The following is a 22,885-nucleotide window of genomic DNA, read 5'->3' on the forward strand; positions in this document are numbered from 1 at the left end:
TTTTTAATTCCCCATTTCAACAGTTTCCAGATGTCCCTGTTTCTAAAATGCAAAATTCAACTTTAAATGAGGTTTCAGTTTTATCTTATAATTCATATACTTTTGGTTAACTATGCAACTCTAGTTAATGGATACAAGTCACTAAATTCATGTTAAATTTAACTGGAGATACACTTTGTCCTTAGAGGGCATGTTTGCAATTGTAAAGACTTATTGGCAAATCCAGTTCCTTGAGACTTTAATAAATTGGCTTGCGGTATTACTTGGGAAATACGTGCACTTTAATAGATAAAACATAGTTGTTGTTTCAATTTTCAGCCTTATGATTTGACTGAGCACACGGCGGCTGAAAAAAATATGTAATATACATTACTTTATTCATGTGAAATCCAGCCCCAAAAATAGTGATAATCCAAAATGTACTTTCACCATATTTACAACATGTTTGACATGCACAGAGTTGCTTGAACCTTTCAAGGGCATCCTATTTGAACATGGCAGTGAGCAAGTTTGCAGAAATCTCCAACACATGACAGAATCTATTAATAGCGCCTCTCTTGCTCTGCCAGGAAGGGTTTACACATTGTACTTTATTTTAGGCCTCTATTTTGCTGTAAAAATCTTCATAAAGTCTGCACATGCACTTGCATTAGGCATATGGTAAGCCTTTGGAGATGCTGAGATTCTCAATGAGATAGATTGTGGACTTGCCGGTGACTGCAGCAGGGTTTTACGTTGACACGTTCTTGCAGTGGGAGCCAGTGCAGTTTTACGTGGGATGGGGTGATGTGGTTGAATCGTCAAAATTCTTTAATCTGTCACTCAGAACACTTTTCAGGGTTGGCAGGCTTTCCAGGTGGGCGTTTCCCCTCCAGTAGGAGAGGACCAGTGCTTTGACAGCAGATCAGAATTTGAATGCGGGATGATGGGCTTGATGTTCCAAAGTAGGGAAAGTGAATACTGAGCTAATTGTGTCTTCCTTGCTCTATGCTTCTTGAGGGTTTAGTGTCAATTGATGTTGAATCCAAGGGACTTGGTGCAGGTGGTCAGATGGGATGTGAATCCCACGAGGTTCATAGCAGAGAACAAAGACTGAATGTCAGGGTATTTGGTGTGGTTGGTCAGTAGAAGAATTTTGGTCTTGGGGGGGTTGGGCTTCAGGTACGCACTGTGTTAAACCGTATTCGTATACTACCACCTTGTTATGAATAATGGCCTAAGCCCATTCGCGTTCCACAGAAAACCGCATCTGAAATGTTTCGATTTCTGGTCAACTTCACCAGCATCTTAAGAACTATGTGCCATTTTGATTTTGATTCTTGCCTTGTGTCCTAAAATGGTGGACTGTGTTTTCAACTGCGACTTTTGAGTTGTGTCAACATTTAGGCTGATCGAGGGCAGACTGTTTGTTCTATGCAAAGAAACTTTGTGACTCGAATGAACTGTAATCCAAGTGTTGTCTGCACTCACAATCCTCATCCTCATATAAACAACAGAACAAACTCAGATTGTGTGCTTTTGCTGAACTGCATTGTATCGATTCTTGAAACAAGCCTTACTGTGGATCAGAGAACCAATGTCACCATTGTAACTTCATGGACATGCAAACATGTTAAATCCATTGTACAATATTGTAATATTTGTCACCTGAACTGGCCTCGAACCCTTGCATGTAAATTATTAGTTTGGATAGGGGCTGGACAATGTTTGAAAAATTGTATAGAAACGTCTGTGTTAAGATGCCCAGCACTCTCACCCCTCACTGTGTCTGCTGGTACACACTGCACGGTGTTGTGAGCCAGATAGCTATCTGTTTGCTTTGAATCTGTACAGAATAAAAGATACTTGTATCGTTTCGACCTGTGATTGGCGTATTTCATGTTGTGGTACTAAACCTCAATATTTTGTTGGTCTTTCAGATGGCACCCGAATAGGGACCCTCAAGATTGATGTCTCCTCGCTGAAAATAAGACGCGGCTATCGGACCGCGATCGCACAGTGAGAAAAAGGGGGCCCCTTTGTATGAGATGCAACACCTTGACAGTACTGCACAGTCTGACCACTGAACGGTGAGCACACGGTTTGAGAGGGCATCTTGACGAGGGTCCCAATATGGAGGCGGGCTCTTTACCGAAATTGCCAACCATGAGGATCCTTTGTAATCTGATCGGACCTACTTTGCATTTTGTAATCAGGTGAGTCGTGCCCCGATTCCTAAGAATCCTGATATTTGGTTGTAGATTTGCACTCACGAGTTCAAATGACACCAGGTAATACAAGTGATCTAACATGCATGGGAAATTGTCTGCCTGTTTCAGGGGTTTATTCCGCAGAGACAGACAATCTTTGGAATACTGCCGACCAGCGCCACCTGAGGGTTCACCGGCGTGTACTATATACTGTAAGTACAGTATTGGTAGTGTAGTATTCAACGATATTTGGCACAGACAAACTAGACATGCTTCCGAATTTCAGTGGCCAGTTCATGGTAGTTTTGAAATCGCCTGTATAGTGCATTTAGGGCCTCATTATGACATTGGAGGTAGCCATGCCGCTATTTGCGGCATGGCTGCCCCCATACCGGGTACCAGGTCCGGGTTCCCTGAATGGGGAAATACCGGGCCATTCCAACTTTGGAGGGCCCAGTATTTCCCCTTTCAGGGAATCTGGACCCGGTACATCCCCATTCCCACTTGAGCCCCCACAGGGCTCAATGGGAATGGGGAGGATGAAAACAACGGGCCCGTTAGTGACGGGCCTGTTGTTTGCATCCTGGTCTGCTCGCAGGACCTGCTAAGGACGCCTGATTTTACCAGGCATCCTTAGCGGGTCTCGCAAGGAGACCTCGTAATGAGGCGGTTGGGTGTTAACGGGGCCAGCAGCTCTACCGGCCCCGTTAACACCCTACCACTTAACGTGTAATGAGGCCCTATATTGTTAAAGAAAGGCTAGGCCTGAAGCATTTGATGTAATTATGAATTGGAGAAAGGAAGCTATGCAGCAACTTAAGAGTAAAGAGAAACACAAATTCCGATATATGACTAACACAGAGAAAGCATAATTGTATGATCAACTGAAACAGTTGGACTCTATTAGAAGCATGGATAGGGCATTTAAACTTGGGGTACGGAAAATATATCCATCTCAGGACTTTCATGCCTCAGATGAGCTAATCGATAGACTTTTAAATGAATGTAGGACTGTTGCTACTGCACCACCTCCTTATGTGACTCTCCCTGTTGTTTTGCCTCTTCCCGCTGTTCCTGTTCCTCCCATTGCCGCTCCTCCTCCAGTTATTGCTCTTCTTCCAGTTGTTCCCCCTTCTGCATCTCTGCCCTTACTGCCAGTTGCTGTTCCCTTAACTCCGTCTTTACCAACAGCGGTAGTGTCTCCACTGCCGATTGTACAAGATTTGTCTGAACTTTTTTTTCCAAGTAGTTCTGCTGCACTTGCAGTAATTGAAGGGGTGAGTGATGATTCAAAAGTAGTGACTCGCAGTACAGTTTCTAAAGCTAGAAAAAGATCATTGTATGCATGGGCTAAGAAATGTATAGAAGAAGGTGAAAAATCAGTTGTCTTAACTTTAATTTCTGACCAGGAAAGTATTCCCGAACAAAATATTTTGATAGACGGGATGGGAATGCACTTGGCTGATATTTGGAGTGATTTGACGGACATGGATGTTCCACAGGGGTTGAGGAATTTGAATGTCTTAGCTCACTCAAGGGACACTGCAGAGAAAGTACACAAGCATGTTGAGAGGGATTTTGAGGTTAAGAGGGAGTTAGATCGGTTACAGAATGATGATATGGATGGCGATAGATTGGATGCTTCGTATGTGCAGAAACTATTTCTTCCTTCTTGTAAACCAATGAGTGAAGAAACGCGTATTTGCACAAGGGGTGTGCTTAGATGGATTTCGGATGTTTCGATTTCTCCCATTGAAGTACATGACACGTTTAGTCAGTATGCTCCGGCAATACAAAGGAAGGTATTACAGGTAATGGTAGAGTACCTGCAGGATTAGTTTATGAAGAAAAAGGTTTGTTGTCCCGCAGATTTGATGGTCATTTATAAGAGAGATTTTTCGCCCGATACTGCTTTAACTGCTTTGTCACTTGATTTAGCCCTGTTGCTTAATGAACGTTCAGAATTGCTTACTTCTCAATTGCCAATAAGGGAGGTTCCTCCGACATTTGTTCCTAAAATAGAAATTCCAGCTAATGCCGCAACAGGCACAGCAGCAACTACTATTGAAGCTCATTATGTCTCACAGTTTGTTCAGGTCCCATTTTCTATACAGGGAGTGAATACCATTAGACACATGATCCTAGATATTAGGAAGAATCCAACAGGGTTTTATAAAGAGATAGAATCTGTCTTGCATTTGTCAGTTTTCACGATGGGTGATATAAACTTGTTGTTCCCTGTGATCCTGCCTGCTGATGTATGGAAACAGATTAGAACTATAGATGATCTGGCAGGACTGGGTGACACATGGGTTAACTTGGTACGGATAGATGGAGAAAGGAATGCTGGTCAGAAACCGCCACAGGTGATATTGACACTGCCAGACAGAATAGTAACTAAATTGAAGACTTTGGTTCCAGAGAGAAGAATAGTTTGGGACAAGCTTACAATTTGCATCCAGGGGAAATCTGAAGGTGCTACCAAATTTTTTAATCGGTTCGAACAAGTGTTTTCGGATTTTAGCGGTCAGGACTTAAGTACTGAGTCAGGAAAAAGGCTGTTTGTGGACACATTTGTGCGTGGATTGTTGCCTGGTATGCAATCACATATTATGACTTCCGAAAGGGCCTGGCAAGCAAAATCGCTGTTTGAAGTATTGCACATGGCTCAGTATTATGAAAATAGTGTCAATAATGAAAAAGTGAAGATAGAAAAGAAGAAGGGAGACTAAAAAACAAAAGTATTATTGCAGCAGATAGTAAGAGGGACTAGAGGTGGAAATACACAGTTTAGAGCTCAGTTTGCACCACAGAGTAATGCTCAAATGGGTCCTGTACACATGAACCAATGTGCTTATTGAGGACAAGAAGGTAATTGGCGTGCCCAATGCCCAATCCTTCAGCAGAGATCGAATAACACATATGGTACAATGAGTAGACGATCCAGAGGCTGTCCTGGGGTAGGGTGTCCTGGTAGAAGTCACATCACTCAGAATCAACAGCCATTTTTACAAGATAGTCAGCAGCATATTGAAAATAATGAGAACATTTTTGATAATCCTTCGACTGTTTATCTTTCTGAGGACCTTGCATTTGATGATGTACTATTCCGCTAGGACAGCCCCTAAGCAGAGTCTGGAACCACAACCTATGTAGAAATGAAGTTGGGGAATAGGAACCATCTATTTTTGAAAGATACAGGAGCACAGAAGTGTTCTGTTGATCAATTGTGGGTTCCAGATATTCCACTGTCAGGGCAGAACAACATTTCTGTAAGGTTCTCTGGTACACCAGTGGTTAGTCCGATTTCCCAGCTGGTACTGATTTCACTGGGGCCATTCACTGATTCATGTCCATTTCTTTTGACGACGAATTGTGGCAAAAGTGTGTTGGGGTTGAATCTGTTAAAATAATTAAATGCAGTAATTTATTGTTCTCAGGATGGAGTGCATTTGACGATTTCACCTCGGTTTTAGCATCTTTATGGGTGGTTGATGATAATGACGTTGGCATTTTACAAATTGAACCTATTAAAATTGTGTTGAAACCAGGTGTTAAACTACTACATATTCCACAGTATAAGATTTCAGTTGACGGTGAGCAAGCTTTAAAGAGTATAGTTTCTGATTTTGTACATTGAGGAGTGATTGAGGAAATTGCAGGAAGTCTGTGTAATAGCCCGATTCTACCGGTGTATAAGAAAGGGGATAATGCAATTCCTTTTCATTTTATTATCGATTTATGTGCTATCAATAAGATTGTTGCTCCACAATTTCCAATTGTGCCTGATGTGACCACTATAGTAACGATGATTTCAGCTTCAGCTACTCATTTCAGTGTTGTGGATCTAAAGAATGTTTTCTTTAGTATTCCTTTACCTGTTGACAGTAGATATTTGTTCGCGTTCATCCTAGGGGGATGCTCGTTTACATTCACTCGTGTGCCACAAGGGTACACTGAAAATCCAAGCATTTATAGTAGAGCTTTAAAGGAACAGCTTGATACACTTGAGTTGCCTTCCACTTGTACGTTGTTGCAGTATTTTGACGATCTTCTTTTAGCTGCAGACTCAGAAGTTGCTTGAAAAGGGGGAACCGTGTTACTGATTATTCAACTAGCAGAACATGGGCATAAGGCTTCATTGAAAAAGTTTCAATATTTCGACAGGAGGTTGCCTATTTAGGCTATCTCCTGTCAAAGGAGGGGAGAAGACTGACACCTGAACGGATACAAAGCATCTCTAGCATGTCTGTCCCAAATACACAGAAAGAGGTCAGAGCCTTGATAGGAATGGTTTTGTACTGTAGACAGTGGATCCCTAATTTTTCATTAATGATAAAACCATTGTTGGCACTGACAAAGAAGGGCATTTCTTTGCCTTTACAATGGAACGTGGATTGCCAGAAAGCTTTTGATCTGCTCAAGGCTGCGTTGTGTCCAGCACCAGTTTTGGGCACACCAAATTATGGCAAGGTCTTCAGTTTGTATGTGCATGAATGTGATGGATGTGCTTTGGTTGTGTTAATGCAGGAACATGGAGGGAAGAATAGAGTGTGCGGTTATTTTTCCTCCACGTTTGACCCTGTTGCATGCGCTTTGCTGAGATGTTTGAGAGCGGTTGCTGCTGCCGCTGCATCTGCAAAACAAAGTGAGGGTATGGTTCAGGGTCACTCCTTAACTGTGATGGTACCTCACTCTGTAGATGTTCTATTAAACAAAACGCAAACGCAACATTTCACATCAGCACGATTAACAAGATACAAGCTGATTCTATTTGCACCGCATATCCAAATTAAGAGATGTTGCGCATTAAATCTGGCTGAACTATTGCCTCTTACGCAAGAAATTGCTTGCAGTGACAAGATGTCACATGACTGCCTCTATACCATAGAACAAGAGACTAAAGGAAGAATTGACTTAAATGATACACCGCTAAAAGATCCACAAGGGGAGCTGTTTTGCGATGGCTCCTGCGTCAAACTTCCAGATGGTACATCCACTGTTGCCTATGCCATCACTACATTAAGTATTACTGTGGAAATCAAAAGAATTCCCCATAACTCCATTCAGGGCGCAGAGATTTTTGAATTGACTCGAACTTGTGATCTTTCCAAGGGCTTAGTGTGAATATATTTACAGAGAGTCAGTATGCCTTTGGGGTGGTTCACAACTTCAGTAGATTATGGGCAGAGAGAGGTTTCTTGACCTCACATGGAACTATGATACAACATGTCACTTTGATAGTTCGGCTACTTTCAGCACTTGCACTTCCTACTCAGTTAGCGATAATGAAGTGTGCAGCATACCAGAGAGTAACAGATGATGTGGGGAGAGGAAACACTTTTGCTGACAGGATAGCCAAACAGACTGCCACCGATTTGCATTCTGAAATGTATATAACAAGAGAAGTCACTAACACTTGTATAATAGATGAAGGAAATGATTGTATAAAAGAAATTCAGGATGATGCCACTTCAGAAGAGCTTAAGCAATGGGCTGAGGGTTTAGCAAGTTTAGACGATGAAGGTTGTTGGGTCGACATGGAGAAGAGAAGATGGATGCTACACGATGCTTATCTCACTGCTATGGTTACGATGGCTCATGGTCCAACTCATATATGTGCTAGTGTGCTATAAAGATTTGTAAACTGTTAGAACCTGTCTGGATGAATGTAAATATCTCGAAATATGCTGAGCGTTTGCTCCAAAATGTCATGGTATACTTAGAGCATAATGTGGGGAAGGGTATATCGACACTGAGGGGTAGTTTTGGTCCCCCCGCTGTGCCTTTTGAGGTTATACACTTCGATTTCATTGAAATGGAGCATTGTCAGAATTACAAATATGTTCTGGTAGTTATTTGTGCTTTCAGCAAATGGGTCGAAGCTTTTCCTTTAAAAGATGCCACAGCAATGACGACAGCGAAAACCATGCTGAAGGAATATTTTCCTAGGTTTTGTCTGCCAAGAGTCATTTGGTCAGACAATGGTCCACATTTTATCGCTGCTGTTATCCTGCAAGTATGCGTGGGATTACAGATCGATAAACGGTTCCATTCAGCCAGACACGCTCAGAGTGCCAGACTTGTAGAACGCCACAACGGTATATTGAAGAATACATTGGCAAAAATGTGTGCAGTAGCAATTTGAAATGGCCAGATGCCTTACCGATAGCTCTATTGTCCATGTGGACAACCCCACAACCAAAAACTGGGCTCTCTCCCTATGAGATAATTATGGGGAGACCAGCCAATATTTGGAATATACCCAAACCCAAGTGGTTAAAAGATGTAGAGCATATGCTTCTTTCTAAGTACTGTGACCAGTTAACTCAAAACTTGTATTTGATTTATCAACAGGTGAGAGAAGCCCTCCCAGTAAAATACGAGGGGCCAGGTCGTTAAAGCATTTGAAAGAGCATCCTGTCTTGCACCTCACTGGAGAGGACCGTACCAAGTCCTCCTTGCCACACAGACCGCTGAACGAGTGGACAGAAAACCACAGTGGATCCAAACAACGCTCATCAAGAAGATACCTTTTCCTCTGTCCCATGACAAAAGGGAAGAGAAGGAGATTGTTTACTCCGCTCCTCTTCACAAATCGGTTCTAACCGACACCAAGGGTGTCCCGGAAATCCTTCCAGAGCCCATGGGGCATGGGGAGACTGCTGTTTTGCCTTCAAGTTCTTCTTCAGATCTTTCTTTCCCATTGAGCAATCTTGCTTCAGCTTCATCACTTCCTTCAGGAAGCAACAACACTCTGTTCGCAGATCACACCGTACCTGGAGTCTTGAGGTACGATCTGCATCTGAGGTGCCAGACTTACAGCACAGCATCGGCTGTGCCCACAGGGAATCATTATTGAGCCAGTCCCTTGTCACTCGCTGAAACATAAATAAGAGGCAGGGACTGGCAAAGTTACCTCTAAGCAAGATAGGCCATGGGGTCAGGAGTCACCAACGGATGAACTAAAAGAGCCTAACGGAGAGGCTTCTAAACAGACTCTGAGAAACAATGTCCTTTCCTAAATCTACTCATGCAGAACAAGCTATTGGGCTTGTGGCTGATAAATAATCTGTTCATCAGAGATCATGGTCCTTGGACCCATTGTTTTCTAATCACAGTACTGGTCTGTTTAGTAATTGCATTTTCGCTTGGGTTCTGGTATATGGAAGGGGGGCGTCCACTTGAGACTTTGTTACCCACTGAAATTATCTCCACTGTGTCTCCACCTTTTGTGCAACTGCACACTCTGCCTCCTTGGGACTCCCAACATAGACAGGGTTATTACAATAACACTCTTTTAATGATTATGAATGTGACCCATGTGATTCTGAACAGAACGAATTGCTGGGTGTGTTCACATTTGCCACAACTGGGAAAAGGGACTGGGCTGGTATATTCATCCTCTTCCCTTAACTACTGCATGCTATGCCTCGCTCAGGGCACTATTCTTTGGTCATTGCAATGATAGTATTTCAGGGAACTTCGATGGCACTAATCTAAATGAATTCGAGAAACGAGTCCTAACACCTTTGGGATGATCTCTCTTTGCGAATAGAAGCAAACTCAATGTTGCTTCTATTAAGCCTTCCGATAGACTCTCCAGACCCTTCCAGTCATTGATTTCTTTCAAGATGGCTCCCGTAGGCAACCGGGAAGCCATGCCTATTAATCATAGCCCCAACTCTGTTTCCTTCTTCATACAGAGGGATGGTTCTCGGCCAATGGGTACATTCGATGGTTTTACTAACATTGTGAATCTAACCAGTGAGGACAAACCTTTGTATGTAGTAGACCCGTTTTACTTTGTGGCAATGAAGCTTATCCTTGGTAACCTAGGGATTGGCAGGGTACTTGTTATTTGGGTATCTTGCTACCAGGGGTATATGTGGCTACCACTTCTGAAGTCTCTAGAGCTTGTCCAAGGTGGGATGAGAATGGTGCAACTCCTTCACAAGTCATGGGTGATGTAGCAAAATCCTTTGTGCCATTTTGGGGACAGATAATCAACTCTGAGGATATCAGAAGACTAGCAAGGGTATTGGAAAAAACCATAAAACAGAACCACCGATATGCTGTACAACATGACGCTAGAGCAAAAGGCCATTAGATTAGTGGCCCTCCAAAATAGGATGGTGTTAGACGTCATCCTAGCTGAGCGTGGTGGGGTATGTAAATTGGCAAAACTGCATGCTGTGTTTTCAGGGTATTACCCAAATTGTTCGTTTACAATTCTTCGAATGAACAATTGACCGAATTTAAAGGGTCAAAATTGACCTTTTCACAAAATATATATATATATATATATATATATATATATATATATATATCGGTTTGGTAATATATATATATATATATATATGGGTTTTGGGGGGTTTGGCATTGGGTGGGGGGCTGTGGGGGGTTTCCCCCCCACATATATGTTACAATTGACCTTCACAATTCGGTCAATTGTGAAAAGGTCAATTGTAATTCGAACAGTTGTAAAACGAACAATTCGTATACAACCGTTTTCAGCCCTGACTCCTCCCCTACCATATTCAAGGCAATACAAAACTTGCATCGCTTGCGTACTGAAGTACATGTCCCCAAGGGAAACTGGGATCTTAGTGCTTGGTTGTGGGACTTACTATGTTCATGGGGTTGGAAGCTCTTTGCAGTCCTGATGATAGTTCTTGGTGTTCTCCTGTTTTGTTGTTGCTGTATACAATGTCTTGCTGCTATATGTTCGATGTTAGGAGGATGCTGTGCACAAACGATAGGTACATTAGGACCAAAGGTACATGCACCCAAGAAAACTGCTAACGCTTTTGTAATGCAGGATATCACTATCAAGGAACTTATGGTGATCAATATTTCTGAAAATTGTGATTCAGGATGTACAAACTTTGAGATGTGTGGTTTTGAGTAAAGCGAATGTTCATGTAATGCTCTTGGCTTAAGCCAAAAGGAGGGTTTGTTAAACCGTATTCGTATACTACCGCCTTGTTATGAATATTGGCCTAAGCCCATTCGCGTTCCATAGAAAACCGCGTCTGAAATGTTTCGATTTCTGATCAACTTCACCACCATTTTAAGAACGATCCGCCATTTTGATTTTGACTCTTGCCTTGTGTCCTAAAATGCTGGACTGTGTTTTCAACTCCAGCCTGGCCGAACGACCTATGAGTTGTGTCAACATTTAGACTGACCGAGAGCAGACTGTTTGTTCTATGTAAAGAAACCTTGTGACTCAAATGGACTGCAATCCAAGTGTTGTCTGCGCTCACAAGCCTCAGCCTCATATAAACAACGAGACAATGTAGAGCAAACTCAGATCGTGTGCTTTTGCTGAACTGCATTGTAGTGATTCTTGAAACAAGGCTTACTGTGGATCAGAACACCAATGTCACCATTGTAACTTCATGGACATGCAAACTTGTTAAATCCGTTGTACAATATTGTAATATTTGTCATGTGTACTGGGCACGAACCCTAGCATGTAAATTATGAGTTTGAAGAGGGGTAGGACAATGTTTGAAAAATTGTATAGAAAAGTCTGTGTTAAGATGCCCAGCACTCTCACCCCTCACTGTGTCTGCTGGTATACACTGTGAGGTGTTGGGAGCCAGATACCTATCTGTTTGCTTTGAATCTGTACAGAATAAAAGATACTTGCATCTTTTTGACCAGTGATTGGTGTATTTCATTTTGTGGTACTAGCATCGATATTTCTTTGGTCTTTCAACTGTAAATCCAAGAATGGATAAATGTGAATCCTGTCAATGTCTTTGATTAAGGATATATTTAAAGGTAGCACTGTATACCATCTGTGTGTTAATCGATTCTGAGCTGTGCCATGTAAAGTTTGAAAATCAAGGGGGAGAAGATTCATCTTTGCAGGACTTGTGACGAGTCAGAGGACATTGGTCCTCATTATAACTCAGGTGGTCCGGAAATAACGGTGGCGGTAAACCCGCTGCCACCGTTGTTTCCGGACCGCCTGATCCCGACTCCTTGCCGGCGGGAGGTGATGTTCCCGCCAGGTCTGACCTGGCGGGTTTAACACCGCCCGCCTGCAGGAGGACGAGGAAACACCGACAGCATTACAAGATGCTGCCGGTGTTTCCATGATTTCCATTCCCATCGAGTCCCATAGGACTCAATGGGAATGGGGATTAACACCATTCCGCCTCCGTGATTCCCGGAAAACCGGGGTTGTAATGCCCCGGTAATTCCGGGAATCATGTAGGCGGAATGGTAAAACGAGTCCAGCGGTAACCAGGCGGTTTTACCGCCGCGGTTACCGCCGGACTCGTAATGAGGCCCATTGGGCCTCATTATAAATCGCCCGGTATGGAAACAACGGTGGCGGTAAACCCGCCGCCACCGTTGTTTCCATGCCGGGCGATCACAACTCCTGCAGGCGGGAGGTGAGGTTCCCGCCAGGTCTGACCTGGCAGGTGTAACACCGCCCGCCTGCATGCGGACGAGGAAACACCGGCAGCATTACGAGATGCTGCCGGTGTTTCCATGATCCCCATTCCCATTGAGTCCCAGAGGACTCAATGGGAATGGGGATTAACACCATTCCGCCTCCGTGATTCCCGGAAAACCGGGGTTGTAATGCCCCGGTAATTCCGGGAATCATGGAGGCGGAATGGTAATACGAGTCCGGCGGTAACCAGGTGGTTTTACCGCCTCGGTTACCACTGGACTAGTAATGAGGCCCATTGTCCCAGTAGTAAGAAGGCACAACAAAATCCCTTTCTGCAAGACTAGGAAACTGTTGGAAGTTTCCAAAACACAATATGAAGAAAGTACCACCATATCATATGGGTACATGTATGTGTGCAGTACCTCCCCTTGAAGGTGGAACTCCAAAAGCACTAAAATTAGGAAACTCCATCATCAGTAGAGAAGAGTAAGAATCCCAACCCAGTATGGGAGTCCTCTCTCTATGAGCAACAAACCGCTAACTGGGAAAAGAAAAGAAGGACTAACTTGTGATGTGGTTGTTGATGGTATCAGGAGAGGTAGTAGACGTAATGAGGAGAGTGGTTGCGGGAACTACAAAGTCGTGGAGTACAATGTGAAGCGTTGCCTACTCACAGAGGTGGAAGTTCATGTTGAACTGTGAGCGATGTACCTGGGAATACACGGGCTGCAGTGTTAAATCTCAACTCAGTGTGATCGAGTGAGCAGCGACCTGGACCCATTAGGTATCTGGCATCCGGCGTTCGCCAGAGTAGAACAACGCTGTGTGGAAGAACCGCTGAGCTGTCCGCTGAGCCTCCACTGAAAGAGAAGGATGGAAGGTTCATTCAGTGGTGTCGGCAACAAAGGGCAGAGAAAATCCAACAGCATACCACAGGAAAAGAGGAACGCAGCGGGCAGCAAGGAAGAAGCCGGTGATAACAGAGGTACAGAGTGGGGAGGAAAAAGAGGGTTGTGGCAATGGCAGATGAAGGAGAAGGGCATACAGTTTGATAAAGACCACAATGGGGTGGGGGAAAACCCCAAAAAGGGGCACCCACCAAACCCCCTTTTCCCTGAAAATCCAGAGAACAAAAAATAGTGTGACACAAATCAAGTGACTATGGAAATTAAAGATGACAGTGAATAAATAGTGTTATGAAACATGCAAGAGTACTGGGTTAAGCAGCAACCCCAGTGGTTCTGAGGCTTAACCGCGATAACGCTTGACAGGAGCTAAATTCAACTCTACCAAAAGAGAGGTGAATGTAACATAAACAATTATTTATGTATCACAAGGCTGTGAGCCAACTACCCACAGTGAAGGACTGGCCACATAACAGGTCCATACTGTTTAGCATAAAGTAAATAGTATAAACATTGATGGGAACAAAACATATAGGGGGTAATTCATAGAATTCAGCGCACAAGTGGCGCATGCGACAGTCTGCGCCAGCTGCGTGCGGCAAAATCCATTTCCGCGCACAGCGTATTCATGGATTTCAACATCCATTACCAGCCATGGTGCAGAGTGGCACAGCGACACTGCAGCAGCGCCAGTTACTCCCCCAACCCCTCCCAGTGCGCCATGTACAGCGCACAAATCCCATATATGGAGCACAAGCCAGTGGACCAGCATACAGCCCCCCAACCACGAAAACACCTGTAAAACTCCCCACGCACCCCTCCGAATCACACGCGATTGGCCCTGTGCGAGCGGGGTACGTGTATTTCGGGGGTTCGCGTGGAGTTTCACATGCGATTGCTTCTGTGCGAGCAGTGTACGTGTATTTCGGGGTTTCGTGGGGAGTTTCACACACGATTGGCCCTGTGCGAGCGGGGTACGTGTATTTCGGGGTTCTTGGGGAGTTTCACACGCGATTGGCCCTGTGCGAGCGGGGTACGTGTATTTCAGGGGTTCGCGGGGGGTTTCACATGTCATTGGACCTGTGCGAGCGGGGTACGTGTATTACTGGGTTTCGTGGTGAGTTTCACACGCAATTGTCCCTGTGCGAGCGAGGTACGTGTATTTCGGGGGTTCGCGTGGAGTTTCGCATGCGATTGGCCCTGTGCGAGTGGGGTACATGTATTTCAGGGGTTCGCAGGGAGGGTCACAGGCGATTGGCCCTGTGCGAGCAGGGTACGTGTATTTCAGGGGTTCGTGGGGGTTTCACACGTGATTGGCCCTGTGCGAGCGGGGTACGTGTATTTTGGGGGTTCGCGGGGAGTTTCACATGCGATTGGCCCTGTGCGAGCGGGGTACGTGTATTACTCAAGTTCGCAGGGAGTTTCACACGCGATTGGACCTGTGCGAGCGGGGTACATGTATTTCGGGGGTTCGCGTGGAGTTTCACACATGATTGGCCCTGTGCGAGCGGGGTACGTGTATTTCGGGGGTTCGCGGAGAGTTTCACGCCCGATTGGACCTGTGCAAGCGCGGCACGTGTATTTCGGGGGTTCGCGGGGAGTTTCACATGCGATTGGCCCTGTGCCCGCGGGGTACGTGTATTTCGGGGGTTCGTGGGGAGTTCCACACGTGAATTGGCAGTGTGGGTCCTCCCAGGTGTGCCCTCTACCCCTCCACGGCCCCTGCATGCAGCCCACACCACAGGGAACTACCCAGCACCCCTGGACATGTCCCCCAGCACCCCCACCCACCCTGCATTGATGGGCACCTGCCAGCAGGCCCCGACTCATGTCCCCCAGCACCCCCACCCCCCAGCATTGACGGGCACCTGCCAGCAGGCCCCAACTCAAGTCCCCCAGCACACCCACCCCCCAGCAGTGAGGGGCACCTGTCAGCAGGCCCCGACTCATGTCCCCAGCACCCTCACCCCCCAGCATTGACGGGCACCTGCCAGCAAGCCCCGACTCATATCCCCTAGCACCCCCACCCCCCAGCATTGACGGGCACCTGCCAGCAGGCCCCGACTCATGTCCCCCAGCACCCCCACCCCTGAGCATTGATGGGCACCTGCCAGCAGGCCCCGACTCATGTCCCCCAGCACCCTCACCCACCCAGCAGTGACGGGCACCCGCCAGCAGGCCCCGACTCATGTCCTCCTGCACCCCCCACCCAGTAGTGACGGGCACCTGCCAGCAGGCCCCGACTCATGTCCCCCTGTACCCCCAACACCCAGCAGTGACGGACACCTGCCAGCAGGCCCCGACTCATGTCCCCCAGCACCCCCACCCACCCAGCAGTGACGGGCAACTGCCAGCAGGCCCCGACTCATGTCCCCCTGCACCCCCCACCCAGCAGTGACGGCCACCTGCCAGCAGGCCCTGACTCATGTCCCCCTGCACCCCCCACCCAGCAGTGACGGGCACCTGCCAGCAGGCCCCGACTCATGTCCCCCAGCACCCCCACCCACTTGGTAGTGAGCCGCAGGCCCTGACTCATGTCCCCCAGCACCCCCACCCCCTAGCAGTGAGGGGCACCTGCCAGCAGGCCCCGACTCATGTCCCCCCTACATGACATAAAGATGCACAATCATGGCCCACATCTTCACCAAAGTACCACAGCATGTCACCCCAGTCTTGAGTCACAATGATTTCCCAATCCACCCCACACTGACATGCCTATCTCAAGACACAAACCAAAGTCAACACATGTCCGTCACACACACACACTACTTGGCATTGATTGTGTAAACCCACATTTTCACATGCTTGAACTCAATGAGTGAATTACACACATGGAAGTAAAATATCAAAATGTATTATGGAGAAAAATAAAGCAATGAAATGAAAGCATAAAAAAATTGCAAACATGAAATGAAAAGCATGTCCAAAAGATGAGTATAAGCAATCCAAAGAAATCCAAAAGAAAAATAGTCCAAACTGTCCCTCCACCAAAGCAATCCAAAGTAAACGTAAAAAGTAAAATCCATTAATCCATGGTGAAATCCAAAGAAAAAGTTCAAATAAATCCATTGTCCAACTATGTACAATCAATTGTCAAGGGTCGATGAGCCCAACGAAAGAACAGAAACCTATGAAAAAAACACCCCAAAATAAAGGAAAACGAAAATGAAACCTAACACTAAAAACTATATACAATGACGGTGGGCTAGTCCGACGGCTCACTTTCCGATTTCCCAGGCCAGGGCATCATTGAACTCCTGCTCAATGTCCTGGAGGCGGTCCTCTTCCATGGCCCGGAGGGTTCGCATGGACAATGCCATGTTGATCTCCAACTCCCTGCGAATTGCCTCGAGGCACTCGGCCCGCCTCAGTGCCCTCCCCATGGAGTTCTCCACCCTGACCATTGTGAGCCATGCCTCTTCCGCCTGCCGCAGCTCCGCACCTATGGCCTGGCCCAACCGCTGCCACACGGAAGACACTTCCAATCCTGGGTCCTCCTGCCCTCTGGCAGATGCCTGCCCCTCGGATGTTGAAGGCCCCAAGCCATCATGGCTTCCACCTTGTTGCTGTTGCTGCTGTGCCTCTGCCCTGGCTCTTTCTGCCTGAACGTCCTCCTCTGGCTGGGGTGCAGTTGTTGAGGTGGCCACCCCTGCTGGACATCCGACTCCCGACTGTGGCGAGGATGTGTCCTCCACCAGCCTGGCCGCAGGGTCAGAGGCAGCTCCACAGGGTACCCATGTGATACATGGGTGGGAAGATGGCATGGAGGACGACTGGCGCACAGGGGGTTCAGGTGAGGAGGGGGTCGGAACAAGGCCCAGCATACGGAGGAATCCAGCCCTGGTGACCCGTCCCAGTAGGCCAACGCGGTCAACGAGGCATCTGAGATGACGTGCTGTGTCTTCACAAAAACACTGCAGGTCACCTCGCATGCCCCGTTGACGCAACGCCATCCCAGACAGGACAGGCTCAACCCGGTCCCGGATTGCCACGTCCGCAGGGAGAGGAAGGCCAGTTGTGCGCTCATCGCCTCCCTGAAAACGGGTCTGGATGTAGGCATCCCTGCTGGTGCAGGATGATGCAGTCACAGGATCGGGAACAGGATTACACACAGGCACCTCCGCGGTGGCCTGTGCTGCCTCCTGTCCCTGCCACGCACCACTAGCATCAGTAGAATCCCTGCCTCCAGACCACTTGTGTGTCCCTTCCACGGTCTCCTCCTCCACCAAACCCCCCACCAATCTGGATGACTCCATGCCATCTTCCTCCGTCGGACCCTGTGGGGTCTCGGCTGCCCCTTCTGCTGCCGAAGAGTCCACCTCCGCCTCTTGGACATAACCTTGGCAGCTGCGGCCTGGGACGCGGCACCAGACTCCTCACTCCCCGACGAGATGACAACCTGGGAGGGGAGCCAGGCCTTGCGTCTCCGGCTGGTGGTGCAATCCCTGCCGCTTTGCTCCACAGCACCCTCTCTGCCCTCTTCATTAGTTGACGCTGCAGACAGGTAGAGATAGAACACAGGCATCAGGGCACTGTACAATGGACTGATACACACATGACAGTTGCACATGAGTGGCAATGTAAAACTACAGACATGGCATCACACTCCCCAACACACATGTCATTTCAACTCACATACATGAGCAAATCAACAGGAATATTGCACAAGGCAGCACCGTCCATCCACAAACAACAGCACGAGCAGCCGAAGGTGAGCCTGACGTCACATGAAACACAGGGAGTGCACAACACATGCACACATGCCACCAGACTGACATGCATCTGTACATCTCCACCACTGCAGTGATAATGTCACCATCCATGTCACATCTGGCAATCAGCTTCCTACATGTCAGTGCCACATGCATCCATGTTGCATCACAATTGCACACTTGACACATACACACACATGCACATGTACACAGTGCAGATACATGCAGCAGGTACCCCCATCCATGTGTGACACCACAAACATGCCACAGTACATACACATAATTTTCACAAGTGCGCACCCACACATGCATTTGGCCAGCATGCTTGCCAACCCATACACCATCAATGTGTCTCACACATGAGAGGAATCACATGTGGATGGTTCACGTCCCTGTACACGCGCATCCATACATGGCCCTACAAAGACATATGTTGAACCTGCACACTCCTGGCACACCACAACATGCACAGCTTCCAATCAGTAGGCCTCTACACTTACCGCTCGACTCCAGATGGGTCTGCCTCTCAAGGACCTGGACGTGGAGCGCTGGGTGTATGCGTTCCAGGACCCTCATATGGTGGTCGGACATGTGGCCCCGGCACCCCTTGGCATTCGCTGCCTTCAAGAGGCGCAGGGCCTTGTCGAGGGTCCTGGACCTGAAGTCCTCCCAGCGCTTCCGGACGTGTTGAATGTCGCGGACTTCCACCCCCTCCGCGTTAATGGGAGTCACAATGTCCATCCAGATCCTCTTCCGTCCTTCATTGTCGGCGCGCAAACCTCCAAAGAGGGCATCATACGGCCCCAGGACATGCTCCACCAGGACACCAACTTCAGTGAAAAAACTGCACCTCCGCGTGTGACTGCGTGTAATCCGAAGAAAGGGCCTACACACGTAAGTGACGCGGCGCGCGTTGGCGTTTCCCTCAGCATGGGTTAAAGGTGAGCGGGCCAGCAGTTCGCTGTACGTGCCTTTCATGGAGACCGACGTGTGTTGCTACTTCGTGTTGTTTCACGCACCATCACAACTTCACAGCGGATCAAGGCCGTATCTCTTCTTTTGGCGGGGATATGGTTACGTGTGTTTTTCATCATCACGCTAGTCTGACGGTGAGTCGCGCAAGCTATTTTTCCCACTGCAGGTGCCCCTGTGTATCGCACCCGTGTTCGAGGTCATAGTAGCCTGCGTGTCCCATGCGTATGCGTTTTTTGTGTTACTGGGTGCCACCGCGTACCGCAGGAGGTTAATTCCACGCACGTAGGCTGCAGGGTCGCATGCACGGTTTTACTGCAGTTTTGGGGTGCCTGAGCATTGCGTGACCCATCACTACATCACCGGGGTCACATACAGCCTTGCAGGTGCAGGGGGGCTGTTAACATCTTGCATCCCACCCCCTTCACCCCAATCGCCCAGGACAATTGTGATGTACACCTCCTATTGGCACTCCTCCATCTGTGCTGGCACTGCTCCATCTGTGCCATGGTTGGGAGGCCAACAAAGGTGAGGGGCGCCTCAGCTGGGCGTCCGCCTCGTGGCAGGCATGGTCAGGGACGTGGCCGGGGTGACTAGGGAGTAGGGGGACTCCAGGGTGTCCAGGGTGGCCGCAGAGGGGGAAGAGGCAGGGGTGCGCCACTTAAGCATGATGTTGTGCCATGTGTCAGTGCAGTCATGCCACCACCCCCTGTGGTTCCAGGAGGTGCAGCTTCTGCATCTGGCACTGGCGCCCATGTGACCCGGCAGTCCGTTTCATCAACTGCCACGGGCCCAAGGGTAGTGGTAGATGCAGGTGCAGCTGTGGACACCACCACCCAGGCTCAGGATCTGCCAGCGCAGGCTGCGTTGGCACTTGAAGAGTCCTTGGGAGATTTCCATAAGGGCAGGAGGGAAACCCTAGGTGCACGCAGGGCTGCCCTGACCGAGGCACGTGTCCCTGGGGCAGTAATGTCATCTGCCGCCCCGAACAGCCGGGTGTTGGCAATTGCAGGGGCAGATGCAGCCAACAACACCCCGGTTGTGTGTCTGCCAACCAGGACAGTCGCGGTCAATGACCCTGCCACAGCGGATGTTGCTGCGCAGGGTCCATTAGAGGACACCCAGCTGCCACTGACACAAGTCTGGCCTTTGGTCATCCCTCCACCTGCTACTCCCTTGGCTCAATCCACCGGTGCCACTGGCCATAGAGATCAGGGCTGCATTTGCTAGCCAGGGTCTGTACCACAATCCAAGAGGAGGAAGGTTGCACCTGCAGCACAGGCTGGGACCCCACACACAGCCACGACCTCCTGCATGTCGAGGAAGAAGCCTTTCTGCAACCAGGGAACTGGACTACCTCATGGACTACGTGCGGGACCACAGACGTGACATGCTAGTGGGGCCTAATTGTCAGACTACAGCTGCCCACTGTGATACCCACTGGAAGAAAGTTGCGGAACATGTGAGTGCATTCGGCCATGAGGTGTGCACGGCGCAAGAGTGCAAAAAGCGTTTGAATGACCTCAAACGCAGCGCTAAGGCTAAGCGTGCCTCAAATTACAACTTGACTCTGGTGACTGGCAGTGGGCCTGCACCTGAGGAGGAAGACCTCACTCTGCATGAGTCACTCGTTGCGGAGTTCATACCACCTGAATCGGTCGAAGGAGTGGGAGAGATGCCGGACTTTGATGCCCAGTCCAGTGAGTGTTCCTGCGTGTTTGTTGAGGACATGTGTGTTTTACTTGTGTGATGTGTTGTGCATGACTGCCACTACATGTCACGTGTACATGGTTCTGATGTGCAAGTAATGCAATGCTTCACTGATGCATGGCTGCTCTGCTGGATGGTGGACATGTGGAGCGGACGGGGACTGTCTGCATCACCACTATTGCACCCTACTCACATGCTGGTCACCACGATGCCCCTCCGGTCCATTTTCAAGCTCACTGGCCCTTCTGCATGTAGCCTGGGGTGACCTTCCTCTCAGCCCAGGGACTATGTCATAGCATGACTGACGTGCATGTGTCCTCCCTTGTCCCTCCACCCCCTTCTGCACCCCAATTCCACCTTTGCACTGGTCTGCTTAAATTTTGCCGTTGAGTACTTGCCTGTTCATGCGTCCTGTGTACATGCTAACTTCCACCGGCTAATCTGCCAGAGATATGCTGTGTGGTACATCCTTTGTACTTGATGCATGGTGTCTCACTTGGACTGTGCAGAGGTCAGATACCCTGCAGGGACATGAGTGCCCATTCATGCTCCATGTGTATTCCACACATGCCCCTATGTGTCCTTGACTGGATGATCATTGTAGTACGAGTCTAGGGTGACCTACATTGCATGGCATTTCATCAGCCTTCCCATGGCCACTCTGGCTCAGTCCTGCGTCGCACTCATGTTTAGGGTGTGACAGTCTGTGTGGGTCACAGGCCTCAGCCTGTTTAATGGTCAATGACTCAGTCCAACTGGTGTATTGTCTTCTTCACACGTGGGTGTACTCCGGAGGTTGCATCATGTGACCTGCTTACTGTCCCATCATCATTTGCTGTGTTGTCACTTGACTCACATGATGCAGTTGATGCTAGTCAACACTGTCTGTGAATACACAGGTCTATGGTCATCCTTTTGATACCATGCAAGGCATCCCTGCATTTGCACTTGGGCGGAGGGGTGGTTTGCTTATAGCCATGCTACCCATTGAATGCACATTGCACGTGATGCCTGAAGTTGACCTTGCACTGCCTTCACATTTTCAGATACACATCATGAAGTACTTGTACATGTAGATAGTGAGAAACGTACACATTTGCTGCACTGCATCGACCCACTTCTGAGCAATATGACACCATTCTACATGCTTAATCACAGAAGCAATGTCAAGTTGACTCAGCATGCATGACAGGTTCTCTCTTGTGTGTGACATGTCTGCTTGATGTGTTTGGTGTCTGTGTGATGTCTGTGTGTGTTGTGTGCTTCTAACATGTGTAATACCTTTTTTCTCTCTACTTTTCAGATGATGACGCAATGGAGCCACAGGATGGTGTTGTCATGCCAGGCCAGGGTTGTTATCACTACAGCAACCCAGCACAAGTGGGGGTCGTGGGGTGGTAGACCACGAAAACCCACATGTGCTACAGTCCATCTTGTCTCTGGCTGGCAATGAGTCCAGCCCTGATGACCACTCTGACGTCCATGTCGAGTTGGATGTGCATCAGGTCCATATGTGAGGGGGGAGTGATTCTGATGTGGGCACTCCTCTGTCTGCGACATCTGCACTGAGGGGTCAGACAGTGTTGGAACTTCCGCTTGTGGTGGATCGGGACACAGGGTCACCCTCCACACCAGTCACTGATGTGCCTGGGACATCACGTCGACGGGGGCATGTTGTCGTGCAGCCGCGGGCGGTGCCAACACAACGAGGACACCCAGTCCTTGGGTCCCGCAGGGGTCAAGCCCAGGAACGCGGTCGCTTCACGCAACCGCAGTATACTGAGTGGGAGCAAGACATGACTGCCAATTCTGAACGCAAGGGGGCAGCAATGGAGAACATTGCTGTGAGCATGGAGCGTGTGGCCCAATCCGTGCTCCCCCCTGCTAGGCAGGTGCTTCTCCAGCAGTAGGCGGCACTTTCCAAGGCCCGCTCGCTCAGGCTGGGCATGGCGGCCTCAGACAGGGCACGCCAGGCTGAAA

The sequence above is a fragment of the Ambystoma mexicanum genome, chromosome 6q (assembly GCF_040938575.1).
Source record: "Ambystoma mexicanum isolate Mex_15411 chromosome 6q, UKY_AmexF1_1, whole genome shotgun sequence".
Taxonomy (NCBI): Eukaryota; Metazoa; Chordata; class Amphibia; order Caudata; family Ambystomatidae; genus Ambystoma; species Ambystoma mexicanum.